This window comes from Ranitomeya variabilis, chromosome 2, assembly GCF_051348905.1.
Source record: "Ranitomeya variabilis isolate aRanVar5 chromosome 2, aRanVar5.hap1, whole genome shotgun sequence".
NCBI classification, from domain to species: Eukaryota; Metazoa; Chordata; class Amphibia; order Anura; family Dendrobatidae; genus Ranitomeya; species Ranitomeya variabilis.
In genome coordinates this window covers 219511976-219532358 of record NC_135233.1, presented here as the reverse complement: position 1 = coordinate 219532358, position 20383 = coordinate 219511976, and the positions used below count along the sequence as shown (strand labels likewise).

Sequence of the window (20383 nt, the reverse complement as noted above, 5' to 3'; positions counted from 1 at the left end):
GCACAGGCAGAGTAATAAGATAGAGATGAGGAAGAGCTGTAGGGTGGTGCAGCACTGTGGAGAGCATGGGTATGGTGATATACATAAATGAGGAGGAGATGTAGGGTGGTGCAGCACTGTGGAGAGCACAGGCAGGGTAATAAGACAGAGATGAGGAGGAGCTGTGGGATGGTGCAGCATTTTGGAGAGCACAGGCAGAGTAATAAGATAGAGATGAGGAGATGTAGAGTGGTGCAGCACTGTGGAGAGCACAGGCAGGGTAATAAGACAGAGATGAGGAGGAGATGTAGGGTGGTGCAGCACTGTGGAGAGCACAGGCAGGGTAATAAGACAGAGATGAGGAGGAGATGTAGGGTGGTGCAGCACTGTGGAGAGCACAGGCAGGGTAATAAGACAGAGATGAGGAGGAGATGTAGGGTGGTGCAGCACTGTGGAGAGCACAGGTAGGGTGGTAGACAGGAATGGGGGAGGAGAGATAGGATGGTGCAGTACTGTGGAGAGCACAGGCAGGGTAATAGACAGAGATGATATATATATATATATATATATATATATATATATATATATATATATATATATATATACAGTATATATATAGCATTTGCTATGACGGAATAAAACTTCAGATTTTTTTTAAATTTCACCCTGGATTGGATGCTGTCTACACTTTTTTCGTTTGCTGCATATATTAACAAGTGGGTTCCTTGGTCAATATGAACGTGTGTCCTACATAGTGAGTGCTGCCAGCCACCTTGTCTGAAGAGATGACATATAGGGTGGTACTTCAATGTGGAGAGCACAGGTAGGGTTATAGACAAAGATGAGGGAGGAGATGAAAAGCACAGGTATGGTGGTAAACAGAGATGAGGAGGAGATGTAGAACGGTGCAGCAATGTGAAGAGCATTCGTAGAGTTTTAGACAGAGATGATGGTGGAGATGTAGTGTGGTGAATCAATGTGGAAAGCATTGGGAGGGTTATAGATAGAGATGCGGCAGGAAATATAGGATGGTGTAGCACTGTGGAGAGCACAGACATAGAGTTTTAGACAGAGATGATTGAAGTGATGTAGGGCGGTACATGAATGTTTAGAGAACCTGTACAGTAAAGTGGTAGACAGAGGCGAGGAAGGAGATGTAGGAAGTGCAGCACTATGGAAAGCACAGGCAGGGTATTAAACAGAGATAAAGAGGAGATGTAGGACAGTATGTCAATATGGAGAGCATAGATAGGGTTATAAATAGAGAAATAGGGAGAAGAAGTATGGCGGTGCAGCACCGTGGAGAGCATGAGCATGGTGAGGGTGGAGATGTAGTGTAGTGCAGCACTACGAAGAGCTTTGTGGATTAAAGTTATTAGCTCATATTTTATTGTATAGTGGAGGGGCACCAGTGCAATGATTTACTATGTCCAGGACTGGAGCAAGTTTGTAAAGAACTTGAAAGAGACCTTCAGTGGGTAGAAGCCCGAGGGTAATTTCTCCAGTATCCCTCCCTATTATCCGAGCCTCACCAGGAGATGCAAACCTTAGATGGAACCCTGGGAGAAAACACTGCTCTGACATTAAGCACCAGATGCCACATGCTTTATTTGTTAACATGTCCTTCTGGAGATTACATTTTTCACATGTTACCACTCACCCATGGAGAGGAATGCTCTGCAATGTCCTACATTAGATTATGCCCGCTGATCTTCTGTGCTTAGAGTTGAAATGAGCTTAAAAGTTACGGATATTTGAAAAGCTTATCGGATGCAGCTGATGCTACACGAGGAGAGATTTTCTGGTGGTGTTATAGAGATAGGAACTTAATTTCAGCTAATAAGCTTTTAAACCCCCACTGAAAAATGTGCAAGTGTTTCCAAGCTGCAATCTGCAAATGCAAAGTAATGAGACGCTGTATGTGATTAACGATAAGTGTGAGGAATGTAGATGAGTCTGGAACATCTACAATCTTTCCCCCAGTAATGAATCACGTGCCACAACTTAATTGATCAACTAGTACACAGTATTACTTGCATTGCAGGTATTAATGATTGCTAGAGTCTGTCACCCCCAAAATGAACATTAAACAATCCATACAGTAATATAGGGGTCTTAGCCCCTATAAAAATCACGCTAATATTGTATGTGTTACTGGCACAGTGCCTGGGAAAAATACTTTTAATTTGCATGCAAATGAGGGGGATTTAGTGCACCCTTGGCATGGCGCATCGCTACGCCCCCCTCAATTTACATGTTGGGGATTTCCCCCGCAGTGAGTGTTGCCCAATCTCTGAGAATGCACACTGCTGCACACATGGTGTGGGTGGAAAAGTTCTCCTCATTGGTTCCTCCCCACGGATGCTCCTCACTATACCAAAAAAAATCCGGATGTGTAGAGAGCGGCGTCTCCAGAGAGGAACCAGGGAGGAGTATGTGCCAGTCAACACCGTTCAGACAGCGCTCACTCTGGGAAGCAACTGCTGTCAATCGGAAGCAGCGGGATGTCCCCAACATGCAAAATGAGAGGGCATAATGGTGCACTAAGCTTTTAGCCACACCAAGGGTGCACTGGAGCCCACTCATTTGCACGCATATTAAAAGCAATTTTATCAGGTGCTGTAACAGTTAATGTACAATGCTAGCATGATTGCCATAGGAGACAAATGGACTATATCACTTTATAGATAACTTCATATCGATTTTAGGGCTGACGACTCCCTTTAAGTCATGGTCTGTCTCGCTATAAAATAAGGGAACACATCCCGCACGTCTATCACACAAGACCATTAAGAAACGAGGAGCTGAAAAATGCAAAATCTTAATGTAGAAGTCACGACTATTGGTCTGAGCACAGCAGGTGACCAAACAACTGCACCACAAACAGCTCACTGGGAAAGCAACTGTTGGAACTGTCAGCATCTACACAGCAAGGATGACCACCAATGCTCCAACAGCAGCAGAAGACACTTTGTCCTCTGACACCATGAATGAGCAGCCATGACACGTGCTTCATTTGCCTCCTACGTGATCTGACTGTACGTGTTGATGTTTACTTTCTACCAATTAATTAGGCAAAAAGTCAAAATAAATGAATCGGATACACAGCTTATTACATTGACATAAAGTAATATATTGGAAAGATTTTAAGATATTAAAGGGGATGTCCAGGAAAAGGGAAAAAATAACATGGCTGCTGTCCTTCTTAATCAATAAAGATGATTCTGATATTTTTTTCATACACAAAATCCTTTTTTTAGAGACTAATTAAAGTGCTATTCCCATCTCCAAGATCCTATCCTATTATGTAGTAGGTATAATCATATTAGCAAATACCTCCAATTAGAAATGTATAGTTTTTTCTGATTCGCTATGTCTTGTTCCTCATGTGCAGGCATTTCAGGACCTTAGGTAGCCATGGTTACAAATAGAGATGAACGAATGTTCCCGGGTTCCCTCTTATTCGGCAAGCTATAGCGCTGTTTGTTGCTTAACCCTTTATCTAGCCTTGCAACAAGCAAATCTTGTTAAAAAAAGAGACCCCAGATAGACAGCTTCCTTCCCTCCTTTCCTACTTCTCTCCTTCTTTCCTTCCTTCCTTACCTGGCCTATAAGACTTCCTATTCCTGCTGACGCTCCCCTGCTACTGAATTAGTAGGGACCCAACATAGAATATACTACTAGATCACCAAAGACAGAACACTCATTTACCAGGGACTACAGAGCCTCCATGAATCTGCACTGTATGTACTACCTCTCATGTTTGGGTAAAATAGCATAAATATTAAGTTTTGTTTTAATATTTATTTCTTAAACCAATAGTACACATGAAAATAACACACTTTGTAATATATCTTATCACAGAAATCTGCTTCTTTCTCCTCATGGACTGATCTGCCAATTTCTAATTAAGGGTAAAATCTGTCTAATCTGTACTCAGTATATACAGATTTTCCCATTAGAGACAGGGGCGGCCACACCGTATGTGCAGCCGGTGGAGGGAGGCCCCTGCAGGGCGACTAACACTGAGGGCAATCTGACCCTAGGGGCCCCTTGCCAGATTGTCCTCATGTGCGGTGGACAGGGAGCGATCCCTGCAGTTCCGCTGCCTACGGGAGAAAATGGCAGTGGGGCTGCAGGGATCTGTCCTGCTCCCTGCCCATGCTTCCTGTCTGATACAGCAGTGCGGCTGGATGACATCAGCATTCAGCGTACTGCTGTATCAGAGAGAAAGCTGCCAACGATGAAGATGCTGTGGCTGCCGGGGAACGTGCGGAGAGGAGAGTGGTGCTGTGTGTCTGTGTGTGGAGAGGGCAATGATGGGGTGATGGAGAGGGCAATGATGGGGGTAGTGGAGGAGGATGCAATGATGGTGGTGGTGGAAAGGGCAATGATGGTGGTGGGGGAGGAAGCAATGATGGAGGTGGTGGAAAGGGCAATGATGGTGGTGGTGAGGGAGAAGGCAATGATGGGGTGGTGGAGGAGAAGGCAATGATGGAGGTGGTAGAAAGGGCAATGATGGTGGTGGTGGAAAGGGCAATGGTGGGGGGAAAGCAATGACAGAGGTGGTGGAAAGGGTAATGATGGGGTGGTGAGAGAGAAGGCTGTGATGGAGGTGATGGAAAGGGCAATGATGTTGGTGGAAAGGGCAATGATGGGGGTGGTGGGGAAAAAAGCAATGATAGAGGTGGTGGAAAGGGCAATGATGGGGTGGTGGGAGAGAAAGCAATGATGGAGGTGGTGGAAAGGGCAATGATGAGGGTGGTGGGGGAGAAGTTAATGATGGTGGTGGTGGAAATGGCAATAATGAGGTGGTGGGGAGAAGGCAATGATGGAGGTGGTGGAGAGGGCAATGATGGGGTGATGGAGAGGGCAATGACGGGGGTGGTGGAGGAGGACGCAATGATGGTGGTGGTGGAAAGGGCAATGATGGTGGTGGTGGGGGTGGAAGCAATGATGGAGGTCGTGGAAAGGGCAATGGTGGTGGTGGTGAGGGAGAAGGCAATGATGGGGTGGTGGGGGAGAAAGCAATGATGGAGGTGGTAGAAAGGGCAATAATGGTGGTGTGGAAAGGGCAATGGTTGTGGTGGGGAATGCAATGATAGAGGTGGTGGAAAGGGCAATGATGGGGTAGTGGGAGAGAAGGCAATGATGGACATGGTGGAAAGAGCAATGATGAGGGTGGTGGGGGAGAAGTTAATGATGGTGGTGGTGGAAATGGCAATGATGGGGTGGTGATGGAGAAGGCAATGATGGAGGTGGAGGAGAGGGCAATGATGGAGGTGGTGGGGAGGGCAATAATCGGGGTGGTGGAGAGGGCAATGTTGGGGGTGTTGCAGAGGGCAATGATGGAGGTGGTGGAGAGGGCAATGATGGAGGTGGTGAGAAGGCAATGATGGAGGTGATGGAGAGGGCAATGATGGAGGTGATGGAGAGTGCAATGATGGAGCTGGGGAGAGAGCAATGATGGGATGCAGGGAGGAGGAGGACAATGAGGGGTGTGGAGGATTGGGATGGGAGGAAGGGGGACTTATAATAGACTTACGAACAGGGGGAGGTGGAGAAAGAAGTAAGATATGGATGTAAAGTGAATTGGGTAATGGAAGCAGGTGCTAAGCCCCTGAAAGTGTCCTCCCCCATGTCACAATTCATTGTGATGCTATTGGGTACTTAAAATATATTGGGTATTGGGAAAGGAGGGGTTAAGGTGCATAAGACACTTTATAATGAACTGAAAGGTGGGAGAAGATGCTGTCAGGGACTTGTAATGAATTGGGAGGTGGAGGAGGATGCTCAGTGTCTGATGGCGTCTTCTCCCACTTCCAAATTCATTATGATGCTATCAAGGACTTATAATGAATGAAGGGGACACAGGACAGGGACTAAGGCTTTGCAGGAGAAAATTCTGCTGCATGTCCTAATGTGTTTTCAGGAAAAAAGTTGCGTAAAATACAGTACATTATTTTTTTTTCCACATTTTTGCCATGCTTTTGTTACGCATTTTTCCCCATTAGTACGGGTGAAATACGCTGCAAGAATTGACATTATGTAGATTTTAATCTGCTGCAAATCTGCAAGGAAAAAATAAGCAGCGTGTGCATGAGACTTCAGGGATCTCATTCACGTTGCTTCTACTGTAAAACCTTGAGTACTTTCCGTGTGCACATAGCCTTACAGGTAATTGGGGAGTCACAGACTGAATAATTTACACTATTGGACGGCGGAGATTATAGGTAATGGGGGGCACAGTGCTGCTTATCTCTTTATACTTTTAATGGTGCGGGGCTAATAGTATATTAATGGTGTGGTACATATCTGTATTCGGGGGAGACACAAGTATGAATACAATGTATGTGACCTTGTTATTTTTAGAGCTTCGACGATCATTGTGACAAGACGAGTCGTGGCTGGGAGATGTCGACATGAAGGTCTGACCACATGGAGGAGAAACAGCAGAAAATGGCTCTAATCAGACGAGATGTCAGTGATAAGTGCCTGGATGTAGATATAATAATAATAATCTTTATATAGCGCTAACATATTCCTCAGCGCTTTACAGTTTTGCACACATTATCATCACTGTCCCCGATGGGGATCACAATCTAAATTCCCTATCAGTATGTCTTTGGAATATGGGAGGAAACCGGAGTACCCAGGGGAAACCCACGCAAACACGGGAGAACATACAAACTCCTTGCAGATGTTGTCCTTGGTGGGATTTGAAACCAGGACTCCAGTGCTGCAAAGCTGCAGAGCTGCACGGTGCTAACCACTGAGCCACCGTGCCACCCAGATATTCTGTATCTGCACTGTGTGACGTGCAATAATAATGTTATCGGTAAAATCCCTTATTCTACATTCTCACATTTGTGTGACATTTCTGTATGCTTCCAGGTTTTTTATTGGATGACACACGGGCTCCTAGAGTTTAAAGGGACTCTGTCACCTGAATTTGGAGGGAACAATTTTCAGCCATAGGGGCGGGGTTTTCGAGTGTTTGATTCACCCTTTCCTTACCCGCTGGCTGCATGCTGGCTGCAATATTGGATTGAAGTTCATTCTCTGTCCTCCGTAGTACATGCCTGCACAAGGAAATCTTGCTTTGCGCAGGCATGTACTACAGAGGACAGAGAATGAACTTCAATCCAATATTGCAGCCAGCATGCAGCCAGCGGGTAAGGAAAGGGTGAATCAAATACCCGAAAACCCCGCCTCTATGGCTGAAAGTTGTTCCCTCCAAATTCAGGTGACAGAGTCCCTTTAATAGGTCCATTCACACATACATGAAAACCACAGATTTTAGAATGAGATCCGTGAGGGTCAGAGAATGTCCTCTTCTCGTCCGATTTTGAGGATCAGAATAGGACATGCTCAATGCGTCTGTAAAAGCAGGCAGCACACCAACACTGCACACAGAAACAGGGATGTAGCCTTATTATGTATATCACAATCCCTTAGTATATAGTGTACTCACTTATTATGTATAGCACAGTCCCTTAGTATACAGTGTACTCACACAGTCCCTTAGTATATAGTGTATTCACTTATGTATAACACTGTCTTTAGTTTCCTCTTTTATTATGTATCACACTGTCCCTTATTGCATACCATCCTCTTTATTTATATATGGTGAAGTCCCTTATTATATAGCTTCCTCTGCTGTTACATATGTGGTCAAAATTGTTGGTATTCCTCGTTTAATGACAGAAAAACCCACAATGGTCACAGAAATAACTTGAATCTGATAAAAGTAATAATAAATAAAAAATCTATAAAAATGAACAAATGAAAGTCGGACTTTGTTTTTCCTCCATGCTTCCACAGAATTTAAAAAAAAAATAAAACTCACGAAATAGGCCTGGACAGAAATGATTGGTACCCTTAACCCTTAATATTTTGTTGCACAACCTTTTGAGGCAATCACAGCAAACGATTCCTGTAACTGTCAATGAGACTTCTACACCTCTCGACAGGTATTTTGGCCCACTCCTCAAGAACAAACTGCTCCAGTTGTCTCGTGTCTGAAGGTTGCCTTTTCCAGACGGCATGTTTCAGCTCTTTCCGAAGATGCTCAATAGGATTTAGGTCAGGGGTCATAGAAGGTCACTTCAGAATAGTCCAATGTTTTCCTCTTAGCCATTCTTGGGTGTTTTTAGCTGTGTGTTTTGGGTCATTATCCTGTTGCAAGATCCATGACCTGCCACTGAGACAAAGCTTTGTGACACTGGGCAGCACATTTCTCTCTATAATCCCTTGATAGTCTTGAGAATTCATTGTACCCTGCACAGATGCAGCCCCAGGACATTACAGAGCCTCCTCCATGTTTCACAGCAGGGACAGTGTTCTTTTCTTGATATGCTTCATTTTCCGTCTGTGAACATAGAGCTGATGTGCCTTGCCAAAAAGTTCCATTTTTGTCTCATCTGTCCATAGGACATTCTCCCAGAAGCTTTTGTGGCTTGTCATCATGTAGTTTGTCCTCCTTGGTCGTCTCCCATGAAGTCCACTTTGGCTCATACTACGACGAATGGTGCGATCTGACACTGATGTTCCTTGAGCTTAATGTTCACCTTTAATCTGTTTAGAAGTGTTTCTGGGCTCTTTTGTTACCATTTGTATTATCCGTCTCTTTGATTTGTCATCAATTTTCCTCCTGTGGCCACGTCCAGGGAGGTTGGCTACAGTCCCATGGATCTTAAATTTCTGAATAATATGTGCAACTGTACTCACAGGAACATCAAGCTGCTTGGAGATGGTCTTATAACTTTTTACCTTTAACATGTTTATCAATAATTTTCTTTCTAATCTCCTGAGACAACTTTCCTTTGCTTCCTCTGGTCCATGTTGAGTGTGATACACACCGTGTCACCAAACAGCACAGTGAGTATCTGTAGCCCTATATACAAGCCCACTCACTGATTCCAAGATTGTAGACACCTGTGATGTTAGTTAGTGGACAAACCGCAATTTAACATGTCCCTTTTGTTACATTATTTTCAGGGGTACCATCAATTCTGCCCAGGCCTATTACATGAGGTTTTTGGTTTTTTTAAATTCTGTGGAAGCATGGTTGAAAAGCAACGTCTGACTTTCATTTGTTCATTTTCATAGATCTTTTATTTTTTATTACTTTAGTCAGATTCAAGTTATTTCTGTGACCATTGTGGGTTTTTCTGTAATTAAAAGAGGGGTATCAATAATTTTAACAACGTGTGTATGTACAGTGCTGTCTCTTACATAGCTTATTCTTGTTATTTTTGTTATTCACAGCGCCCTCTCTTATTACATAGTCCCCTCTCTTGTTAGATATAAAATGACTGCCGATGGGGCAGCCGGTGACCAGACGACCAGTCCAACATTAGAAAAGGAGCTTTCCCATGCTCCATTAGCCATCATTGCACTAAACATCTAACAAGACAGGACGGTCTATGTAATCCGATATGTAAGGGATGGCGCTGTACATAGCAAGAGGGGGCATGTGTAATAAGGGACTGCAATATACATAATTAGGCAGACTATGTAATATATATACATGTATGTGTGTGTGTGTATATATATATACTGTATATATACCGTATATACTCGAGTATAAGCCGAGATTTTCAGCCCATTTTTTGGGGCTGAAAATCCCCCTCTCAGCTTATACTCGAGTCATACCCGGGGGTCGGCAGGGGAGGGGGGGCGGGGGCTATCTAATTATACTCACCTACTGCTGGCGCGGTCCCTGCGCGTCCCTGCTTCTGCCAGCGCTGCATATTCTTCCTGTACAGAGCGGTCACATGGTCCTGCTCATTACAGTAATGAATATGCGGCTCCACCTCCCATAGGGGTGGAGCCGCATATTCATTTCGGTAATGAGCGGTAACTGTGACCGCTCAATACAGGAAGAAGATGCAGCGCTGGAAGAAGCAGGGACTGCACAGCGCCAGCAGTAGGTGAGTATACAGCGCTGCGTGATATTTACCGCTCCTCGTTCCGGTGCGGCTCCGTCATCAGCGTCCTCTGGCTGTGACGCTCAGGTCAGAGGGCGCGGTGACGTAGTCAGTGCGCACCCTCTGCCGAACGTCAGTGCTGAAGACGGAGCCGCACGAGGAGCAGGTAAATATTGAAAGTGCCGGGGGTCCTGAGCGAAGAGAAGTGAGTATGTGATTTTTTTTTTTTATCGCAGCAAAAGCATATGGGGCAGTGACTGTACGGATCATCTGTATGGGGCCATAACGATTGTGCAGCACTATAAGGGGCAGTGACTGAACGGAGCATCTTATGGGGCCATAACGCTTGTGCAGCACTATATGGGGCAAGTGACTGTACGGAGCATCTTATGGGGCCATAACGATTGTGCAGCATTATAAGGGGCAGTGACTGTACGGAGCATCTTATGGGGCCATAACGATTGTGGAGCATTATAAGGGGCAAGTGTCTGTATGGAGCATCTTATGGGGCCATAATGATTGTGCAGCACTATATGGGGCAAGTGACTGTACGGAGCATCTTATGGGGCCATAACGCTTGTGCAGCACTATATGGGGCAAGTGACTGTACGGAACATCTTATGGGGCCATAACGATTGTGCAGCACTATATGGGGCAAGTGACTGTACGGAGCATCTTATGGGGCCATAACGATTGTGCAGCATTATAAGGGGCAGTGACTGTACGGAGCATCTTATGGGGCCATAACGATTGTGCAGCATTATAAGGGGCAATGACTGTACGGAGCATCTTATGGGGCCATAAGGATTGTGCAGCATTATAAGGGGCAGTGACTGTACGGAGCATCTTATGGGGCCATAACGATTGTGCAGCGCTATATGGGGCAAGTGACTGTACGGAGCATCTTATGGGGCCATAACGATTGTGCAGCATTATAAGGGGCAGTGACTGTACGGAGCATCTTATGGGGCCATAACGATTGTGCAGCACTTTAAGGGGCAGTGACTTTATGGAGCATCGTATGGGGCCATAATGATTGTGCAGCACTATATGGGGCAAGTGACTGTACGGAGCATCTTATGGGGCCATAACGATTGTGCAGCACTATATGGGGCAAGTGACTGTACAGAGCATCTTATGGGGCCATAACGATTGTGCAGCATTACAAGGGGCAGTGAGTGTACGGAGCATCTTATGGGGCCATAACGATTGTGCAGCATTATAAGGGGCAGTGACTGTACGGAGCATCTTATGGGGCCATAACGATTGTGCAGCATTATAAGGGGCATGTGTCTGTATGGAGCATCTGTGGGGCCATAACGATTGTGCAGCACTATATGGGGCAAGTGACTGTACGGAGCATCTTATGGGGCCATAACGATTGTGCAGCATTATAAGGGGCAGTGAGTGTACGGAGCATCTTATGGGGCCATAACGATTGTGCAGCATTATAAGGGGCAGTGACTGTACGGAGCATCTTATGGGGCCATAACGATTGTGCAGCATTATAAAGGGCAGTGACTGTACGGAGCATCTTATGGGGCCATAACGATTGTGCAGCATTATAAAGGGCAGTGACTGTACGGAGCATCTTATGGGGCCATAACGATTGTGCAGCACTATAAGGGGCAAGTGTCTGTATGGAGCATCTTATGGGGCCATAACGACTGTGCAGCACTATATGGGGCAAGTGTCTGTACGGAGCATCTTATGGGGCCCTTATTACCCTTTATGCAGGGTTATATGGGGCATATTTTAATATGGAGCATCTAATTGGGCCCATCAAACTTTATGGAGCATTATATGGGGCTCCTGATTCAATATGGATATTCAAAAACACTTAACCTACTGATGTCTCAATGAATTTTACTTTTATTGGTACCTATTTTTACTTTTGAAATTTACCGGTAGCTGCTGCATTTCCCACCCTAGGCTTATACTCGAGTCATTAAGTTTTCCCAGTTTTTTGTGGCAAAATTAGGGGGGTCGGCTTATACTTGGGTCGGCTTATACTCGAGTACATATGGTATATATATATATAGTGTGTTGGGGGACACTCGCTTGGCAACGGGATTAAAGCACTGAGGCATGATTTCTCACAAAAACAGGCTTTTCTGGTTTATTTAGACTCATAAACCGAATCACATACAATTCATTATATACATCAACGGAACACATTAACCACTGACAGTTTGTTCCAATTGCAGATACTTCTCTGCCCGTAACCCCCTTTATCTGGAGTTACCTTACAGGAGCGCCTGCTCCACACACTGACTCCTGTCAGTCCTGGTTCCCAGGGAAGCTGCCAAACTGGGATCACCATCCTTGTGACCAGGGCACCTCAGATAGTCCAGACCCGCAGACGGAACTGTAGCTTCCCCAACACAGTAGCCATCACAGGCTCTGCAGATATGGCCTCTCTGTGCGCTGTCAAGGTGATAAAGTGAAGTGAAACGTGCGTCGGTGGTGGCGTGGCACGAGTCCTAACTCCTTACATTATGGGTAAGCACTTGTAACACTGGGGTGTATTAGGCTCCATTGATTTAGCGTGCACTTACATGAATCTTTGGAATGTACTGGCCATTACGTTATATACTCCCCAAGTGTGTTTTTTCTGGCACTAAGCACTTTACCTGCATACAATTACAGCTTTGAGTGTTAGGACATTGGTAGCCATCATTACCTGATCCTGGTCTGTAATGTTACATCATTTGAATATAATTTATGTGTATTAATACATTTATACCTTTTAATATATTTGGCCAAGATATCAAGTAGGTGCTACTGGAGAAAATAACGCAAATAGGGTCTTATCCAAAATACAATTGGTTTAAAACAATCAAATTGCACTCACCAGATGGAGCTATAAATTAAGCTTATAGGAGATATTTGCTGCAACAGATCCACAAGTCCAGTAATGGCCACCAGATAAACAGAACTTGGGAAAAAAATGTGGACTTATTCTGCGATGCTGAATAACTGAAGATCTGGGTATATTAAATAAAATGTGGTTTTATTCAATGCGTTTCAAAGTACTGAGACTTATTCATCAGGAAATACCGAAAATTGTTTCCCAAGTTCTACTTATCATGTGGCCAAGATAGGGAGACTTATTATGGGGCAGAATAGGGGACATTATAACTATAGGGGTTAATTAAATGATATTATTACTGTGTGATGTATTTTGTTTTTGAGGACACAGTTTTTAATGGGAGTCCTGTTACTGTGCAAGATAACACTATGCCGCTTTTATTCTTCATCTAGTGTAGTGTAGAAGTCGGGGAAAAAGTGAACAATGTGCTCTAGAAGTGCTCAGCTATAGATCACTGTGATATTTTCTGTAGTGACGAGTCCTGGCTGGAAGAAGTGATGGTCTCCGCTGGATGAAGAAGAAAAGCCAAGATGAAAGACTTCAACTACAGACATCACTAATAGCTCAGTGTGTTACTGACATTTTATACAGAGCTCCTGTGTATAAAGTCACTGGTGATCACTGTATTACCTGTACACTGACACTATATACAGAGCTCCTGTGTATAATGTCACTGGTGATCCCTGTATAACCTGTATACTGACACTAAATACAGAGCTCCTGGGTTTAGATTCACCGGTGAACACTGTATTACCTGTACACTATACACTATATACAGAACTACTGTGTATAATGTCACTGGAGATCCCTGTAGTAGCTGTACACTGTACACTATATACAGAGCGCTTGTGTATAATGTTTCCAGTGATCCTTGTATTACCTTTAAACTGACAATATATACAGAGCTCCTGTGTATAATGTCACTGGTGATCACTGTATTACCTGAACACTGTGCACTATATACAGGGCTCCTGTGTATAATGTCACTGGTGATCACAGTATTACGTGTACACTTTACACTATATACATGGCTCCTGTGTATAATGTCACTGGTGTTCACTGTATTACCTGAACACTATACACTATATATAGAGCTCCTGTGTATAATGTCAATATCACAGTATTACCTGTACACTGACACTATATACAGAACTCTGGTGTATAATGTAACCAGTGATCACTGTATTATCTGTATACTATACACTATATACAGAGCTCTTGAGTATAATGTCACCAGTGATCACTGTATTGCCTGTACACTGTACACTATATACATATCTCCTGTGTATAATGTTATAATGTCACCGGTGATCCCTGTATGACCTGTATATTATACACTGTATGCAGAGCTCTTGTGTATAATGACACCAGTGATCACTGTATTGCCTGTACACTGACACTATATTCAGAGCTCCTGTGTATAGTGTTACTGGTGATCAATGTATTACCTGTACACTGTACACTATACAGATCTCCTGTGTATAATGTCACTGGTGATGACTGTATTACTTCAACACTATACACTATATACAGAGCTCCTGTGTATAATGTCACTGGTGATCACTGTATTACCTGTACACTGACACTACATACAGAGCTCCTGTGTATAATGTCACTGGTGATCACTGTATTACCTCAACACTATCTACTATATACAGAACTACTGCATATAATGTCACTGGCGATCCCTGTAGTAGCTGTACACTACATACAGAGCTCCTGTGTATAATGTCACCAGTGATCACTGTATTACCTGTACACTGACACTATATACAGAGCTCCTGTGTATAATGTCACTGGTGATCACTGTATTACCTCAACACTATCCACTATCCACTATATACAGAACTACTGCGTATAATGTCACTGGCGATCCCTGTAGTAGCTGTACACTATATACAGAGTTCCTGTGTATAATATTGCCAGTGATCAATGTATTACCTGTACACTGACACTATATATATACAGAGCTTCTGTGTATAATGTCACTGTGATCACTGTATTACCTGTACACTGTAAACTATACAGATCTCCTGTGTATAATGTCACTGGTGATCACTGTATTACCTCAACACTATACACTATATACAGAGCTCCTGTGTATAATGTCACCAGTGATCACTATATTACCTGCACACTGTACATCATATACAGGGCTCCTGTGTATCATGTCACTGGTGATCACTGTATTACCTCAACACTATGCACTATATACAGAGCTCCTGTGTATAATGTCACCAGTGATTACTGTATTATCTGTACACTATACACTATATATATAGAGCTCCTGTGTATAATGTCACTGGTAATCCCTGCATTACCCGTACACTGACGCTACATACAGAGCTCTAGTGTATAATGTAACCAGTGATCACTGTATTACCTGCATACTATACACTATATACAGAGCTCTTGTGTATTATGTCACTGGTGATCACTGTATTACCTGTACAATGACTCAATATACAGAGCTCCTGTGTATAGTGTCACCGGTGATCACAGTAATACCTATACATTGACACTATATACAGAGCTCTTGTAGTAACAACAATAGGTGGAAAAACACACCGCAACTGAGTATAATCCTAAATATCATTTATTATTACATACAATAAAAATATGACAAACATGATAAAATGAGAACAACTGGAAACCAATAAACAGGACACAAAAAGTGACCAGCACATAAAGCTAATAACACAACTAAGTAGAAATTCAATGCCCCATAAAGTATTTAGTAAAATATAATTAAACACAAATGTCAATCCAAAAGTATTGCAGTTTCAGTAACCACATACTCTAAAAAGGTGCATGGTGCCAAAGACATCCCCCATGATATCAATGTATGTGCTTTCCTAGCTTTAGAAGGAGTACATAGTGTCAGGTGTAAGGAGGGCTAAGATGAGCCCTGAAAGTGCAAAATCAAGCTGAATATAGAGGCATGATATACTTACAAAGTAATAACAAGGCTGAGTGCCAGTAACAAGTTGGTCCCTGCCGCCCCAACGCACGTTTCGTAGAGACTTCCTCAGGAGGCGTGCATTGGGGGGAGGGTTTCAACCATTTATATCATGTCAAACCAATAGGAATACAGGGATTGGACTTAATTATGTATGCATAAACAGCTGTGCAAATGCAGCGCCCCAGAGTCCTGGTCGTTGCAGTACTGTGGCTCCGCCGCTAAGGGGGGCTATGGTACGTCTGATGGCACTGAAGGAGTTCATCTGACCAGGTATCACATACACCAATACATTTCACAGTCTGGCCTCCAGGGGGAGCTAAGGGTACTATTCATTAGGCCACTCCTCACAGTCTGGTAAAACTGGGGGTTAGGCAGGAAGTTAGGGAGAAAGCTGACTGGGTTGGAACCAGGCAACACCTTGTGGCAGAGGGTGTTGTAGGGGAAGATTCGGTAGGGTCCCTGTCAGGGGTGGGATCCTGACAGAGGCCTGGCAAACGGAGAGAAAGCTACGGGACCGCGCCTGCACTTCATAGTGGCGGTGCCCTAAGAAAGGACAAGAAGCGAGATTTATTGTGCTGAGTGAGAAATGAGATCAACGCAACAGGGATAAATACCAGTAGGAGTCGTGCTGTTAGACCGAGGCAACATCCTACTGAGGCGTAAATAACCGGTGGCCGGAACGCCGAGGAAGTACAGAGCTCTAAGCATTACTTCAAACCAACGGCAGGGCAGAGAGCTATAGGCTGGCTGTCTCACCTACATCACCTACGCAGACATAGGGGGCAACCTTTGGAGAGGGGCGACTCTAGGGTCCCGGAAGAGCTCCGAGCCTTCCCGTCATACGGGTGCGTCCTACCATAAGATCTGGGGGACGAGAATAAGAAGAACATCAGAATCGAGTTGTTGTGAGGGAACACGAGGAACAGACACAACAGTTGTGGGGACTATCCCGTAAGCACAGCAGGGGAGGACCACAACACACAAGCGCTAGAAGGTAGGCACAGATTTCCACCTGCAACGAGAACTCTGGAGGTGCCATCGGACCGGCCGGACTTGCGCAGCCCGGTTAACCGTATTCCGGACTGAGGACCCAGAAGCCTTCAGTAAAGAGGTAAAGAGACTGCAACCTTGTGTCCTCGTTATTAACTGCGAACGGCACTACACCGCACCACTACCACCATCCACATCTATTGCTGTACGCCCCTCAGCAGGGTCACGGACCGGGTCTAGCCACCGTGACAACCCCAGAGCAGAGACTCAGAGGCCCGGTACTGGGTACCCCTCGGCCCTGCGGCAGTGGGGGCGCTACACAAACACTGCCCGTGCTAGCGTCGCCGCCATAGCAACCAAGGGACCATCGCGGAAGCGGCCATGGAACGCAAGCAAGCAGAGCCGTCATAGAGATGGAGTCTGCATGCCGCGCGCCCGGAGCCGCCCACGCAATGATCCGGCGCCACAGAGGCGGCGCATGCGCACACCGGACAGAAGAAATCTAATGGAAGGAAGACCAACAAGAGCACAGGAAAATAGTAGCAGTGTAAGTAATTATGGGCACTATCACTATATACAGAGCTCTTGTGTATCATGTCACCGGTGATCACTGTTTTACCTGTACACTGACACTATATACAGAGCTTCTGTGTAAAATGTCACTGGTGATCACTGTATTCAGATTGTCTAGCAGCCGCAAATTATGCAGCTGTAGCGACTGAAACATACTCTCTGAGCACATACAAAATACTCGGAGAACACCCGAGCATGCTCGGAAAACCCGAGTAACGACCACACTCGCTCATCACTAATCCTAACACAAACAGGGAACCTGTAGTTAAAAAATTGAATCCAACTCCTGCCCACAAGTGTTCGTTTGAGTTGAGATCTGGGGACTGTGAGGGACAATCCAGCACCTCTACTTCATTGTCATTGAATCATTTCTTTGCCAATCTTGACGTATGCTTTGTGTTGTTGTCCTGCTAGAACACTATGTCATTCTTTTAATACCCATAGTACTTGAGTGTATGAACTAACTCATCTCATAGGATACTCACATATAGCTCAGTATTGAGACCACCATCGATCCTAGTCAAGTATCCAAAGCCTTTGGCTGTGAAACAACCCCATATCATCAGGCTTCCTCTATCAAATTTGACAGGTCCTTCAATTTCTCGATCCGATAGCCCTTTTTCCTTGTTTCTTCCAGACCGATTTGCACCCATCAGAACCTACTCTATTGACTGTCGTCTCATCGCTCCAAATCGCCCGTATCCTATCTTCAACTGTCAAAGTCGAGCCAATGCTTCTTATGACAATATTCAAATAAAGGCTTCTTCATCTTTTTTCAGACCACCATTCCAGACTTATGTAACGTGCGTCGCATGGACGTCTGTAATCTCACTATTACGAGGCATACGAGCCACCTTCACTGCTATGTTTGTTGCACCAGAACTGATAGACCTTGTGATGAGCCGACTTGTTGACTCCAATATTTTGTCTGGACGTCGACCTTTTGGCTTCTGAATGGATGAACGGACTTCATTTCGTATTCTTTCAATTGTCCTGGTGCTCACATGATGCAGTTTGGCAATTTTCTTGGCCGAGAGACCGCTATAGATGAGCTGGATGATGCTGTTTCTCTTTTCATGGGAAATCTTCAAGGATGCTTCTCGATTTGAACCAGTGATCGTTCACTTGGGAATCAACCTAATAACATGCTGAACTATTAGGGAAGGTGAGAACAGGTTGGGTGAGAACAGGTTGTATTTTGTAGCATTCAGGAAAAAAAAAACTTTCCACCGCCAGGAGCAAAACAGTAACAATGCAGTGACATGACAAGAATCTCCAAAACTAATCATATGCTAAATAGTTGCAAGTCAAATTTATGTATGAGATAACCAAGATAATTGTCTATGAAATGATGGTAGTTTCATGTTCGAAGCTGTAGTGGAAGGTGAGATATGGAGCATGAAAGTCAAAAATTCAAAATATTTTTATCAATTTGCTTGTCACATGAGTGTGTTCAGCTAGCGTTTACCCTCTGCACAGTATCTCCATGTTGATCATCATCCAGAAAACTTGTACTAACAGCCCAAAGGAATCTGGACATAGTTAACGCAGTGTCAACCATAATTCTGGTATTGACCTTGACATATGTAAGTAGAATATTTGTTCCCTACGTCCTTTAGTACCACAGAACCCCTCATAAATTCATGTCAGGATGTTCCGTCTCCTATAATCCGCTAACATGATTTGGTTCATTGTCCTATAAGCCGAGTACTTCCGATATTGACTTCTATTGCAATGTAAGAGGGTGTCCTTGGTTTGTTCATAAGCTGCATTAGTGTTATTAAGACAGAGTGATTTTACGGCCTCCGAGTCGAGAGGCTTTGTGTCTCTGTCCAAAAAAATATGAATGGTAGGAATAAAGCACAGCATTGCACTTTTACTGCCATTTGTATTCATATGTGAAGCACTCTGCAGGATTCTGCCGTCCAATTTATCAAACTTGACAGAATCAGACTTTGTTATTCCAAAATTGGCTTGCAGGAATTTTTTTATTAGAGTAGAAGATATGTTTTATATGTTTTACCCAGATAAGATGTAGTGATAATGGTATAAACACCAGTCTCATAAAACATATTACAATAACTCTGGGACTGTATTAAGCAATACACTTAAAGAGGACCTGTCACCAGGTCAAAACTGGGCAATTTTTGCTCTTCTTTTACTCTTGCTTCTTATCTGAGTATTTCTTTTTTCTTTTACATCCTCTATAGGATTCCAGAGATAAGGGCCTTTTTATTTAGATCTAATTTTTATCTTTTACATAGGGGCGTGGCTCACAGGATCCTCTAGGGTGTGTCTTTAAGCTGCTCTGTATTATTACGCTGTGAGTACCGTCCACTTGGTTAAGACGATAAAAATTAGCACTAAATAAAAAGGAGCATATCTCAGGAACCGTATGGTGGATTTCAAAAAGAGAAAAGGAAATAAAGTAAGAGTAAATCCTGATACTTTTTAACATTCAGGGGTAAATATGAAGGGGTGAAATTGACTTCTTTGACAAAGAATTGCTCTAATTTTATTCCAAGCAACAAAGTACATTGTAGAGTTGTATAGAGGGAGCCATTTAGAAAAAAAAATAAAACTGAGGCCTCCATATGTTTCGCTTCATGCCACAGTGATCGTAGAATGGATAGTCAATGCTTCTGCCCAAGACCTTATGGGTCTTGACAGAGTTCTGTTGTGCAAAAGGAGGAAAGTACTCTGGCTTATGTGCCACGAGCAGCAATTCTGGGGTTGCTGGGTCATGTGTTCGTAATTGGGAGAAGCTTAATATATCTTCAGTGGCGGCTTTTCTTCCTGGGAACAGAAGGATAGGGTGTTGAAATTGAACCTGCTTCATCCTTCAAGCATCTATTAGGATAGGAGGCCCTACACAAATTACCATGGTAAGAGAGTCCCATTAGAATCTTTGGGTTTGGTCAACTCAAGTCTAGTTTTATCTAGCTACCTTTAGTGTGGTCTGGAGAGGACAATGTAGGACTTAAGGTACCTTCACACTAAACGATATCGCTAGCGATCCGTGACGTTGCAGCGTCCTGGCTAGCGATATCGTTTAGTTTGACACGCAGCAGCGAT

The 20383-nt window shown here is 44.0% G+C and overlaps 1 protein-coding gene and 1 long non-coding RNA gene across 3 annotated transcripts in view; one reads left to right on the top strand and one right to left on the bottom strand.

Annotated features, from left to right (window-relative positions):
• The window catches only part of AVPR2 (arginine vasopressin receptor 2), a 109809-nt gene that overhangs the window by 70654 nt on the left and 18772 nt on the right, over positions 1–20383 (bottom strand). The gene's annotated exons all lie outside the window — the stretch shown is intronic.
• Positions 1–20383, top strand: part of LOC143809260 (uncharacterized) — a 29029-nt gene that overhangs the window by 2792 nt on the left and 5854 nt on the right. For both annotated transcript variants that reach the window (XR_013222187.1, XR_013222186.1), the window contains exon 2: positions 6352–6459. This is a non-coding gene — a long non-coding RNA (uncharacterized LOC143809260). The remainder of the gene's footprint in view (positions 1–6351; positions 6460–20383) is intronic.